We start from the raw sequence: 15023 nt of genomic DNA on the forward strand, positions 1-15023 counted from the left end.
GCTAACCACAACAGACGGCCGCCAACTATTTTAGGATGCCAACAAGCCAGCAACAGCAACAGCCCGAGAGCCACAACAACCCGGCCTGCATGTTGATATCGCGCCGCCTGTGAAAACAATGCCAAAGGCCATGTGTAAATATGCTATGCAAAGTTTTTTCCTCGCTTTTCCGCTGGCTTTTATTTTTATTTTCATCTGCCGGGGGATAGACGTCAGCTTTCGCATAAATGTCGATGCACAGTGGCGCAATGTAATTGCCGCGCGAATCGAGTTCTTCGAGTGGAAAAGTTTCCTCCAAATGGAATTTAAACTTGGCTTTGCAGGCGTAGATGGCACTGTTAGTATACTATTGGCAGTTATTTGCGAAAATTGTTTCAAAAATGTTGCAATTAATTTTAATAAACAGGAGGATAATTGTCTGAAAGGAATACAAGCCACTGGGTGTGTTCTCCCCTTTAAGGTTTATCACAACATTTGCTGGAAATTTAAAATCCTTCATGCTCTCCACTCATTATGGCCAGAAAAACGCCTTAATTTCTTGGCTTTTGTTGCGAGTGACTCACATTTTTGTTCAGAACTTTTTGTTTTCCAAGCCGGGCGGGTGCACCACCAGAAACGAGAAACAAGCCAAGTTTTTTGCGGTGGCCCCTGTCGTTGGCTATGCACATTTAGCAATGTTAGGCAGTCAACCAAAAACAGATTTTTTTGTCACAACGACGCCGCAGGCCACAACGGCAACAAAACTGAGAACAACTACGGCGGCAGCGTCGACGACAACATCGAAACGTGAAAAAGGAAAGAAATCAGCTTGCAACATGCAACAAAAGCCGCGTTTCGTTGTCGTTCGGGCCATGTCAGTGACCGAGAAATGCCTGGCATGAAAGTTGCAAAAATCCAAAGCAACACAAAACACTGGCAGGCAAAAAACGAGGGGAAATAGAACGAAATAACAAAAAGGCAGCGGGGACGGCGGCGGTGGTTTTTATTGCCAGTGGCAGGATAATAGCAAGAAACAGCAACAATGGCCGTGGGAAGCCTTCGCAGCTGCATCCTTGTTGTCATTTCTAACGTGCCTCTCATTGGTGTCCTTAAAGTCCCCACTGCCTCGCCCACACGCCCACATCCGGCTCCCGATGAACTTTATTGTCAACACTCGCCGGGAATGGTTGCGCTGGAGGAAATAATAATAGCTCTCCTTAAAAAATGATTTAAAATTAATCACTTGCTTAATTTTATTTGTATTTGTTTCATTAATTCAAGCGAGTAATATTTATGCCAGCCTTGAGGTCATAAATAACAAGAAAGGAAAGCTAACTTCGGGCGGAGCCGAAGTTTATATACCCTTGCAGTTAAAACCGGATATATATCGCAAACATCGGATATAGTTGGCCGATCCTTATGGGAATAGGAATATATAATCCAATTTATTACAATACAAAATCTAAAAAAAGTCCCAAACTTCTATCTTCAAAAATACGAAAGTTGATATTTCTACCAAATACCATTTCCGATCGTTCAGTTATATGGCAGCTATGGGATATAGTCGGCCGATCCTAATGAAATTTGGTAGGTTGGATCAACTGACCAAGAATTAAATCTGTACTAAGTTCCAGCTTTCTATCTTCAAAAACACGAAAGTTGGGTCATTTCCGATCGTTCAGTTATATGGCAGCTATAGGATATAGTCGGCCGATCCTTATGAAATTTGGCATGTCATATTATTTTGCCAAAAATAGCTCTCATATCAAATTTGAACTCTCTAACTCTAAAAACACCGAAGTTATACCATTTCCGATCAATCAGTTATATGGCAGCTATAGGATATAGTCGGCCGATCCGGGCCGTTCCGACTTATATACTGCGTGCAAAGGAAAGAAGGGTGTGTGCAAAGTTTCAAGTCGATAGCTTTAAAACTGAGAGACTAGTTCGCGTAGAAACAGACAGACAGACAGACGGACAGACGGACAGACGGACAGACGGACATGCTCATATCAACTCAGGAGGTGATCCTGATCAAGAATATATATACTTTATAGGGTCGGAGATGTCTCCTTCACTGCGTTGCACACTTTTGGACAAAATTATAATACCCTCTGCAAGGGTATAAAATGTGTGTCTATCCCCGAGGGGATATTCCGAATAAATCAATTATCCTTATCTAAGTGGACAGCCTTTTCCATTGAATTATTATATTATCCTCTCCATTAGTACCTCTGCTCTGATCTGATACTTTTTTTTGTCTCTGCATTGCCAAGTAAGTTGCATGTTGTTGTCTGGTGCTTTGTTTCATTTGGGGCTTTGTGCTGCCGACAACTTTTTATGGCATTCCCAGAGCTCCTCCCGGCGAGAAGTCCGGCTGCTCCTTTTTGGGGTCCTTCGTTTTGTGATTCTTCAAATTGAATTTCCAACTCAATTTGTCGGCCCAACCTCATCCGTACTAATTAGTCCGGCGCTGAAAAGTATGCTACGTAGAGACAAAAAGTGGAGCCCAATCGCAATTAGTTCGGATCGAAATGGATGGGGTATGAGGCAAGTGCAAGCATATTTCGTAAAATGAATATCAATTAAGGCAAATGAGAGTGGAGAGCCAGCCTCGATTTCAGAGATAAATCCAGGGATGTGTGAGCTCCTGCGTTAATCGAGATTCTGTTGAGTGTTGGCTGAAATTTATGGAAGCTGTCTGCAGGGTTTGCTTTCGAGCTGGAATACAAATCACTCTGGTAGAGATGGAGCTGGACTTCTGAAAGCAGGTAAGTAGTTATGTGCTTACACACTTGCTTCCCTTTTATCGATTCCTGATACTAGAGAGCATTCCAATTTCGTTTCAACCTAATAAATACACATCCCTCATCCCCCCATAAAAGGGAAATGCTCTTTAGATACTTTTCCCTCCAGAAAACGGCATGAGGTGGCGATTTCTCATTTTGATTTGGTTGCCCGCTTTTTGTGCCATTTTATTATCTGCTGATTCGTATTTGTATTTATATGTGTATCTTTATCCTGGGCGAGTGTGTGGGGACGTCTTTCATGCTCCGATAAATAAAATGAATTGAAAAAGCAAAAACCAACACACACCCACGGCGAAGGACGAAGGACGAGACAGAAGCAGAGGCAAAAAGGGAGCTCGCTCCTCGCAGGATAACAGATTAGTTGGAGCTGACTAGCAGCGTCCTGTCTTCCCATGGAAATCAAAACATTTTGCTAAAAGGAAGCACCCACACATAGCTTCAGTCGGGGCCTATTCACACAGATACGAACGCGTTTATCTGCGGAAACGGAGATACGTGGTAGTACGTGCCGTGGAACGGGCCAGAATGTGAGTTCTAAACTGCCAACTTCGCCTCAATGGAAACTGTCTATCTTTGAGGACTGAGGACAGGGCCGTGGCTGGGTGGCTGGCATTTTGTTGCCAACTTATGTGTAATAAAATGTAATAAAATAAAACTCTCATATTAGAGATGTGCTATTTTTTGTCAGCCAGCTAGTTTGGCTGTCTGAGTATGCGGTCGGTATAAGCCACATTACGCATACGAGCTGGGAATCATCATAACAATCAGATTGAAGTGGTCGCAATGGCACATAGCACGGCTTATTAGGATCAGTCCGTAAAGAGCCAGCTTAATGGCGAGGATGATTAACGTCAAGTGGTCTATACTGCCAGGTTTAATTTTTATTTTCTGTTTGAAAACCATATTAATTATGCCCCCTGTTGGAGGACATGGAATTATGCCAGCGTTAAATAATATTTAAATGTCTGTTTAAATAAATCAAGTGGCAGCAATCTGTCAGTTATTGCCACTCCGCTAATGGCAACCGGCAACTGGTTGGGAAAAAAGTTTTGCCAACTTTTTATGGGACCTTTCATATCATTAGGCAGCTGCTGCCAAAAGGCAGAACAGCAAGCCAAACGAAACCATTAATTACATTTGGTTGCCGGCGACAAATTGAATTAACTTGTGTCAAAGTGCAGCGTATTGATTTTCTAATTGGGCCCCGACCGAGCACCACAAAGCCAAAAGGGCCATTAAAAAATCATTTCCAATGAGCAGGAAATTAATAATTTTTTAAGTGAATTTCTCTCAAACAAACAAAAAGCAGAACGCAGAACACAGAACTCAGAACTCGGGGCTCTGGAAGGCGGAGAGAGGGCTCTGACCATTAAGTTAATGAGGGTCATTGTGGGGCAGCATGTTGGCTCTTCGCACCTTGCAACAAATGGTGATGGCCGCACAAAGGACGACGCCGCTGCCCAGATGATGATGCTGTTGTTTATATACTCCCCTGCTTAAACTACCGCCCCGAGGATATCGCCAGGATGTGCCGGAGCAGCGGAAGGCCATGGATCCAAAAGACTTTTTAATGTGCCAACTTCCGTCGGTGGCCGAGAATGCCGGGAATGGAAAATAAAAGACGGAGATGGAGATGGCGATGGCGATGCCGACGTACAGTGCTGGGGCGGCGGAAACGGAAGCCAAACAAATATGGCCGACTCCCGCCCGACTCCGAGCGGACAAAAAAGCAACAATAAAACTTTTTAATGCATTTTTAGAAGCCACAGTGGGGGGTGGATCTTACGCTATGCACAGTGTCTTGAAATGTTACGAAAGATGGAAGGAAATTCTTGGGGAGGTTTGTGGATGGTTGGAAGGTACAAACTACACATACATACATACCAATGATTCTTATTTTATCTCAAAAATGGTGGTTTTAAAAGATTTATTTTAAAGTTGGGATTTACCTAAAATGAAAAATAAAAGCATTGATTTTTAAAATAAATAAAAATATATAAAGAAAAACATCTTAGTGAGGCAGAATACCGGTGACGAATGTACATGCTACGTTCAATATTCTTCAATAATATTTATTTAGGTGACGAAAAATGCTATACAGCTATGCTATATACAGGACTTGTTGTTTTGAAATACTTTTTGAAAACAATGCACCACGAACAGTCTAGTCGGATTTTACTAGTTAAATTAATTATATGGTAACAGAACAACTTTTCGATTATTTTAAAATTTTCCCCTCTTATTAGATAAATATTTAATAAAGATATTTTGCATAAATACGGCAACCATTCCACATGCTTTCCATGCGAAATAATTAAATACAAAACGCTACAAATATCTTGATTATTCATTTTAAATTTCGTAAAGTAATTTCAGGATTACTTTTCAATAATCAGAAGTAATAATCAGGAATTATAAAAGTTTAGAACATTTCTCTAAAAAAAAAAAATACATAGACAAAACCAATAATATTCAACATTTTTTAGTGCTGCCGTTTACAGTCGTTATAAACTTTTAATATTATTCGCAAAGCAAAGCATAAAAATCCGATTTTCCACGAAACATTTTCCTATCAAAACAATAATCCACAAATCCCCGATTATATTTATTTTCTGGAATTATTCGCACTCACCCCGTTCCATGAAATATGATTTTAATGAAAATAAACTTATGCGCCAGCCGAATTTCATTAGCCGGCTTATCCCCTAATATTCCCGCATTAATTATAAGTTTAGGGTAATTAAATTTTCAAAACATCTTCGGGCACCTCACCAGTGTGCGCGGTACTCCTGGATGCCCAGCCCAGGCCCCGTGGGGTCACATCCTCCACCACGGGTGTCTTTACAAATTTTTGATTTGCCACTGAAATATTTGGGCCACATTTTATTCGCGTTGGTGTATTTATTTGTCTGGCTGGTGCTGGTGATGGCGATGGTGTGTGGCGGCGTATATATAATTTACGCCAATTTATTTTTGTCGTTTTTAATGCTGTGGTTTTCGGAACGGAGCTTCTGGTTGGCAAACGACGGAGACCGTAAAAAAACAGGAAGTTTTCCCTCTGACGTTGATAATGATGATGATGGTGGGGGTGCTGGCAGTGCTAGCCTGGCCGGCATAGAAAACAAAACACAAATGCCGATACGGATGAGGATACGGACAGGATGGAGGAGTGTCCCCTGTCCCGGGGAGCTGGCCAAATGACGGAGAACAGTAAACAGCACATAACGACAATTTAAATGACATTTTTAGTTGGCATTTATGGTCGGGCAGTGGGGGATAATGGCTTCTTGCTCCTCGCTGCGAGTATTCAACTCTATCTTTTTCCTCCCCTGTGGTTTTTATCGAGTATCCTGTGTGCGGCTAGTGACATGCGATATTTGATCAATAAACTTGCCAGGACAGCACAGGATACGCCGTGATGTGTGTATCCTGTTTTTGCAGGATACAGTTCCTGAACCAAGTCTCACCCCCGACTGGCTTATTTTTCCCTTTGACTCGAGCCGCATTCATTATGAAAAGCAAACAAGGTAGACGCCACTAGACGCCACATCAATCCCGCTCCCTCGGCTGCCAGTGCCACTTCGTCTAAAGCGTTTTCGCACGTATTCCTTGCCACCAGATCAAAGAACCTCCTCGGCGTCGGCATCAGCGTCGTCGTCCCTGGCACTCGAGGGGCTTCGTCCTGGCAAAACAAAAGCCCTCGGGCCTGTCTCAAGCGTTATTTATTGTTAACGAAATAGCCAGCCGCCTAACGCCCCACCAGCCCATCGTTCCATCCCCGAAAGCCCTTGGAAGCCACCCCCAATTCACTTGCCGATGCCTTGAGGGCAGGTTAAAGTTAAAGGGTCTCGGCTTCGGATTCGGATCCGCTCAGGGTTGGCAAGGGTCGGGGCCACCATTATCATTATTCCGAGCTGTCTGGCAATTAATCAAAGGCTAAATGCCAACAAAAACGCATTCTGCGGCTTACAAGGCTGTCGACTTTCGGGGGTTAGGGCAAATTACAGTAAAAGCATTAGCTTTGGCGCGAAAACAAGTTCATTCTTGATGGGCAACAAGTCGAGACATGGTCGTTTGAAATGCATGTCCTACTTCTTTATAAATGATGGTCTCGATTTTCACCCAAAATCCTAAGAAAACTCTATAAATAATACTCGAAATTAAAGACTGAGTGGAATTGGCAATCAAGCCTCCTCCTAACCCCAATCTGTAATGCAAAATGGCCACTAATCTAACCGCTTTAGCCATCTTCCACTGTAACTCTCCGCTTGCTGTAAGCGAATCTGGCCTGCTGGTCTGGATGGGATGTCTCGTTATTGTTTCAATTGTTTTTTGGCCAGCCGAAGTCCCGATGACAACAAAACTAAATTAACACACGCAGACACACACACACACATCCCAACCCAGCCCAATCCCGAGCAATCACTACTGTCCTGGTCCTGGTCCTGGTGCTCCTGCCGGAAAATCCCTACCCCCGGCCCCCCAGTTTCGCACTCTGTTGTTGGTTCACTTGGACACACAAAGCCAATTGACAGTATGGATGCTCTGGGGGGATTTTCGGGGGCTTTGGGGCCGAGGGGAGGGGGCAATTGAAAGCAGCACACAAGGATTACAATCTATCAGCTTGGTCCTTCTCTCTTGCTCCCCCCTCTGCAGCTTTCTCCTTCTCCGCTGGCCGAATTTTTGAACTTGTCAAGGATTCAAAGTTCGAACGCTTCGGACCATGGTCCATATTGGTCGCCGTCCCTCTCACTCCCTCGCCCACCCCCAAGGACCTCCAGCCCCGTCTCTTTCACGGCTCGTTCAGCTGCAGCTCAGCTCTTGTCGCATTGCAGTTTGCCGGGTTCAAGTGCCCTGTGTATTAAAACGCTTTTTATTGTTGTAAATTTTTGGGAGCAGGGCTTATTCCGTTTGCTATTATTGTACAGTCCAGCTTCGATGAAGTGGGATGGGTACTATATTATAATATAATATATAGAAACATTCAAATAACGTAGAATTATATTTAATATTATATTTTTTCAGATCTAAGAAGTAGATCTTTCCACCAATTGTATATCGTTTCACACTTTTAACGTAAAATAAGTTTATCGATTTATTATCGATATCCGATTTAGTAGTGATTAAAATAAAAGCTATGATTCTATATATTAAATTAATACTTTCATGAAATACTTTAATACTAAAGAACTATAGAAAGGGTTACCTATTCTCCGAAAGAATCCATACAAGTATATCGATTTATTATCAAGTTATTAGCAGCTTTATCAGTCTTAAGGTAAAGCCATACAATTTATATATTATTATATATTATCTAAATACTGTGAGATATGAAAAATAGCCCCACATCTTCAACAAAATGATCTTTCGTTTGAAACTTATGAAGGAAAACAGGGTTATCGAATTATTATCGATATACAGATTAGTTGTGAGTTATTCTGTATTGTGACAAAATAACTCTCTTCTATTAGCGGGTTTAGCTAGGATAATGTAAAAGCCAACATAATATTGTATAAATTTTTAATATTATTCTTCATTACTCATCTTTTTACTTTCTTAAAAACTTTGAGATTTAAGAAGTAGACAGACATCCACGACATGTCCTTGTAGCCTTGAAAAAGTTTACAGATTTTATTTTTTTATTATCGATACAAGCATATTTTTCATATATTACAATATTACCATAGACAGACACGTTCTAGGTATAAGGTTTTCTTGATTTTCCACAACTCCTTCTTGAAAGTTCAATCTATTGAAGCTCCACTGTGCCTCCTTTGGCTGTCAATGACTGGCATAGGTTTTTAGTTCCTCCATTTGCATGAGCCAACAGCCTCTCAGTGTGCGTGCGTATCTATGTCCATGTCTGGGCCTGGCAGGCAACTCTATTACACTATTACACTTAAAACGAGTCAATGCGTTTTAAAAAGGAATAGACCAATCGAACCAGCAGCCGTGTGTGGGAGCGGGTCAACAAGGGATCTGCGTATGCATGCAAGTATCTGTATCTGTGCCTGATGGAGAGGAGTGTGGGTGTATCTGGGACTGCACAGAGAGGGCCTGAGGTGGATCAGAGTGCACCTTGGGGAATTTGTAATTGAGGCACGTGTATGGCTAAATGATTGTGATCTTTTGGGCATTTCAAATATGCAATTAACGAACAGTATGTAATTAGAACACAGGCGATTGATGGTTAGGGGCCGAGGAGGGAGGGCCATCGGCACTAAATTACAATGAGATTCTTTGAGAACAAAGGCGGTCCAAGGTAATTGCATTAAGTTTGAAACAGTGCGGTAAATAGAGTGCATTTTCGATTGAGGAGGTGCGGGGTTATGTTTTATTTCAGGATTTAATTAAAAGGGGTGGAGGCCCAGTAATGCTCTGCCCAACATTTCATTGGGGGCTGCCTCTTTAATCAAACTAGGGCCGGCAGATAGATAAATCTGCCCGGCCATCCGCCAGATAAACTAATATCTCTCTGTCCATATCCGGCACGGGCTTTCCACTCCATTGGCGAGCAACCAAACCGGCGCACCATTTTACAAATTGACTTTATGCCATCCATTCCGATTGCCATTCCCAGCCCAAATCCGAGCCGGAACGTAATCCTGCTGTCCCTCCGCCCCCCTGCCACATCGATTCATACAAAATCGGCAGCTTAGAGCAAAGTTTCAGCAACTAAAAACAGCGTCACATAAATGAACCGATATGGGGGGCAGGATGTGCCAGAGGTTGGGCGGAAAAGGACTGCTGGGTGCTGCGACGTGGACATGTCACGCACACTTTATCCTTTATCCTGGCAGCGCCGTGGCTTTTGTAAAACGTTTCATTTTCAGTTCTGTCAAAGGTATACAAAACAAAAACTTTCCCGATGGGGAAAGGGACGATCCAGGACGTCCCCAACAGCTAAATGCGTGAAAATTTCTACCCGAATTTCAAACCAACCTCCCAACACCCAGCTAGCCCCACTAGTTTCCCCTTCAAATACGACAACATTGCAAAGAACGGCCACCAACATGCAATTAAAATGTAATTTTGTAATGTAATTTGATTTTGTGCTTTACTACAACTGGCCATGCGCATTTTTCAATTTGAAGCTCAACTGAAGTGGCTTTGATTGCTGGATGGTACTACTGCCCGTTACAGATTGGAGAGTGTAATAGGAGTGTAACAGTTCTTTCCAGGACAATGCAATGCATTACCGTAATATGCTAACTTTTAAGTCAAAACAACCAGCGTTCTTCAGTGTAGGTTCCATTTGGATTTAAATCTTTAAATCCCTTTCTTTAAAAGTATATTTCTTAAGCGACTTCTCCAGAGCTACTCAACCAATCTTTATAAAATAAACTAGTAATTAAAAAAACTAATACTTTACTAATAACTAATACTAATAATTTATTTTTTTGTAATCTACATCTACATATAAATGTCCTTTCAACATTTGAACAAAATCCGATAAATGATTTCGGAGCTATACACTTGTATAGTCATTTCAGAGCGCCTCAAAGGGAGCCGGATAACTTTGAATGCGTTTTGTGGAAAGCTACATCATATCTCACTCACTATCACTGTCATATCTCAGTACATTTTTAAAGAATCTTAATTCTTCTTTTTTTTTAATACGCGTAATTAAATTTTCCATGGAATGGACTATAATTACATAGACAGCTCATATGATGGATCTTTTATCGACAAATAGGTACGAAAATGTGCAGAAAAAACTACAACAAATTTTTGAAGCCACGTCGTTGTGTTATTTTTTATAAAAGTTTTTATAAAAGTAGTCTTTTTCATTAACGATTTTAACCTGTTAACCTGAAGAGTCTCCAACGGGGTTCCTGTTTCGTCCATTGGTCTAGGCCACCCTGTATTCTGCTGCCAGATTGCTTCAAAATGTTTTTAATTTTTACTAAGCTATGTTTAAACATTTAAGTATCTAAAATATACTTGACAAGTTTGAAGTAGAAATGTATGGTTTTTCTTGTAAAAAAAAAACACTTCTGAAGATTTGCTATTTTTTTACACAACCAACCAGAACGGACCCTATTATTAGTTCTTTTGCGAAAACTATTAACAAAATGCGCTAGCTAACCACCTAAGGTCTAACACAGAATGGGTGTTTACTAGCATAGCACCCAGAACTCTAAAATGTTTATTATACAACAAAATGGTTCGTAAAAAGCTTTAAAAAGTGTTAAGGGATTGTGGGGGGCATGAGGCCAGGAGATCATAGGATTGGGAGTGTTTTTTTTGGGAGGGGGGTGGTGGCTTAACACTTAAGCGCCGGAACGAAGCAATCAGCGGCCAGGGCGTGCGTGCATGTGTGGGGCCGAAAAGGAACGCATAAATACAAAATATGCGAAAAAATATAAAGGAAATAAAAATAATAAATTGTAAAGAAGCAGCAGAATAAGCGGGGCAACTTTGGCTACCACGCCCCTATAAACAAATTTTTCAGCCAGGGGGGCTTAGCTCCTATTTTCCACAATTTTTTAAATACTCTATGAAGGGGTATTCCGATGTTCATCAGAAAACTAAGAGTATGCTATGACTTAGGAATTTTTTTCTGGGTGAATAATTTAATTATTAAATATATTAATATATATATATATTAAATGTTTCATTTTTATTTTTTTAAAAACATTTTTATTTCTAATTACTATTTCTATATATGTTTGTACTGTTATTTTTTAAGAATACGAAACATGACGGAGTTTTTCCCTAAATTCATTCTTTTATTATCGGTTCCCATCATAGCTCCGAAGCTAATGGTCCCATTTTTTGGAAATTTTTAATATACTTCAAGTTTCAGAAAATAAACAAATTCTGATTCTGATCGAGTTATGATTTGGACCCAAATCGAGTTATGATCAGCAAGCATTTTTCAAGAGCTTAAAAGTCTGCTTAGACATTCATACGTACATATGTATTTGATTATATTTCTTCATAAAACAATTACATAATACTCTTAGAGCTCCATACTGTGATAAATAATTTTAATTCTTCGAATATATGCCGATTATCGCGTGGACTGCCCTTATCCGGGATACCATAAGGAATTCCACATAATTGCACAAATTAATGAATTCCATGAATCAGTTACGTACATACATATATCAAGAAAAAATACCAAAGAAGTTAAATTTTTCCAGAGGCAAAATTGGTATTATTTCATGATTTGTTAGTGTTTTTAAAAACAAAATATGACGTACAGCCCCGAAAAGGTAGACCCATAAATTTCAGTACTGCAGGGTACATTCGGCTATTCGTTACTAATACTAATGCTTTCAAACTATATTAATGTATTGAGTGCCGACCAAAGATGTAAAACATTTCCCCTTTAACTCTAACAATCTTTAATCTTAACTCTTTCATATTTATTTTTTTATTTTTCCGGAAGTTCTTTCTTTCAAAAGCAACTACATACATAAGTTTTAATAATTTTTCTAAATATTATCAATAACGTTTCAATAAAACCTACAATATCCTCTCACGGTAGAGTACAGAAACCGCCCAAGTGGTCCTAATTTCTTGGTTTTTATTTTGTAGTCTTTGGTTCGCTCTCCTGGTTTTAACGCAGTGTTCAAATTTGTGTTTAACAAAAACACAAAGGCACATGCACATCATACTTTGCGGCAGGAGGTAGGATGCAGGAGCCAGGAGGCAGTCGGGTGAGACTAAAAAAAAGGACTGCACGGAAAAGCGGAAAAGCGCAGAGCGAGGAGGTGCTTCGAGTTTGAAAAATGTGTGCGAAAAACGGCCAAAAGCTGGCGCATTGTGTGGCCGGCTGCGTTGCAAGTACACGAGTGTGTGAATGTGGCATTCTGGGCCACTGGTGTGTTGGCCAAATAACGACAACAGCAACAAACTGCCATATAAAAGTGGAATGGTGCAGCTGGCAAAGCCGTCAAATGTTGCAAAACATTTGCAACGCTTAAAAATTTAAAATACAAATAGAGGAGCCCGTGGCAGCCAGCCGGAGATAAAGGGAGTGCCACAAAGGGCACAGCTCCACCTAATGGAGAACAATAACTAAAGAGGGTTACTTGGAAGCCGCACTGACAGAAGCATTTACTGACAAAACAGGCACTAAGCCGCTTACCCTGAGCTGCACCAGACGCACTTTCTCACAAAACTATCTATCTATCAGATGAAAATACATAGATGTTTGGAAGCAAACCAACAAAAGGATTATTTGAGGAGAAGTATTAACTAAATGATGAAAATAATTAAATATTAAAACAAGCAAAGACTCTTTGGAAGAGTAGCACATTTCCCAAATTATTGCAGATATTTCCCAGGCAGTGAAAATTCTGGGAAAGCCATGTGTCAAATGGCCGAGGCCAGCATCGGTTTATAAATAGAACGACATTGCTCTTTTCCAGTTTTTATTGGGAAGGGGGGATCCTATTCCCACAGCTGCACTGCCGTGGCATCCACGCCAATAACAACAAACAAAAGCAATTATTAGCATAGTCATTAACATTGTTGGAGCCACAGCCAGAGCCGGGCCAAAACCAGAGCTGGAATCCGGACAAATCTCGCATAGCAGACGTGCTAATTAGCGAGGACCACAAAAGAAAATAGAACCACGGTTCAATGCGAAATCAATCCGGATGCGGGCTTGGGTCCTGCGTGGGTGGTTCTCTAAATAATCCTTTGGTGTGGATATATTAGATCCCCGGGATGCAAATTCAGTTACCCAACGACCCTTTTCGGGCGGCTTATTTGCCATTTTGCTTTCGTCCCGGCAGCAAATCATAATCATGGAGGAGCTGGAAGAAAGGACTCCCAGCCATGCAGCAAATCATTTAAGACAAGACGCCCTCTACATCTTCATCCAGAGGCCCTGCTTGGCCCTTGCTGTGGGAGCTCTTTTGGGTCTCTTTGATTGTCAGCGGGCCCGGAATAATGGCTAAGCCGAATGCACTGAGCATCCATCTGACTCTGAACTCGTAGTCGTACTCGTAGTCGGCATGAAAGAAATATGAACGAGCGGAGGAACGGCTGGATGAATGGCAGCCGGAGGAGGAAACTGGGCCACTCAATGCATCATCATCCTAAGCCGCATCAAACGAGATTTGTCGGAGCGAAGTAAGCAGGAGAAAGGCGTGAGCTAAGCCGAGACATAATAGATTGCCGTGGAGAATGGACCAGAAGATTAGGTCCTAGATCGGCTTTTCTCGAGGACGGTAAGAGCCATGAAATTAAATAAGAAACTGGGTCTATTCTTAGGGAATTGCAAGGCAAACTAAGCTGCAATATGGGTTCTAAAATAGTCAGAGTCTAATTAAAAAATATTTATATTAATAAAGACAGGTCCCAATCAAACACATTAGCTCATTGCTTCCAAAAAGCTGCTCTTCCGGTTTCTCAACAAATCCAAAGTCTAATTATAAGAGTATTCCATCAGAGGGGCACTCCAGGAATGCAGAACCGGACAACTGGTTTCCCGGCCAGAGCCCCAAATCAAACAAAATGACGAAAGCACCTTCTGCCATCCGGGGCAGGACCATGTTGCAGCAGCTCGAGTGGGCAATATGTTGCCAGCTGTTCAATGGGCCACTTAAACGACAACAATAAAAATTATTAGAATGCCAAAGGCAACTGAGGCAGAGGACTCGGGTAAGGACTCGGCCAGGACTCAGCCCTGGCCAGGCACTTCATAAATCTAGTAACGGCATATGAAATACGAGTATCCTGTGCTGAGTGCAGGGCCAATCATGTAGCATGCATCCAGGGGAGCGGGCACTGAAAGAAACGATGGCTTTTGCAGGAAGTTGGCCAGTATTGTGCAACCCTTTTGGTGAAAAAACTTGCGCAGTGCAGAGACAGACAGAGGCAACCTTGTTACTACTTTTTCCGCATGTCCTGGCCGCCCAGGACACACAGAGCCCCAGGACCGGGATGCACTCACACTCGGAGCTTGTGATTTATTAACAAGCTATCGTTTATCATGCGGCCAACAAAGGGTTAATGTCTGAAGGGCCCGGGCTCCACCAGAGTTATGCACCAACAGCTGCAAGTTGTGGCGATTCCGCAGCAATTGCCAATTTGCTGCAAGCCGCTGGATGGGGCACATAGGCCCTAAAATATCTGAGAGCCATCCAGATAAACAATCGCTGCGAGATAAACAAAGCCAGAAAGTCACGAAAAGTATGTGCCACACAAACAAAAACGCTCCAAGAACCAAGAAAGCATCCAAAAACAACACGGAGCCACGAGATGCCGCGGAAG

The 15023-nt window shown here is 41.7% G+C and overlaps 1 protein-coding gene across 1 annotated transcript in view; it reads right to left on the bottom strand.

The window, feature by feature from the left end:
- The window catches only part of sfl (N-deacetylase and N-sulfotransferase sfl), a 55351-nt gene that overhangs the window by 38302 nt on the left and 2026 nt on the right, over positions 1-15023 (bottom strand). The window lies entirely within an intron of this gene.

The sequence above is a fragment of the Drosophila bipectinata genome, chromosome 3L (genome assembly GCF_030179905.1).
Source record: "Drosophila bipectinata strain 14024-0381.07 chromosome 3L, DbipHiC1v2, whole genome shotgun sequence".
Lineage (NCBI taxonomy): Eukaryota > Metazoa > Arthropoda > Insecta > Diptera > Drosophilidae > Drosophila > Drosophila bipectinata.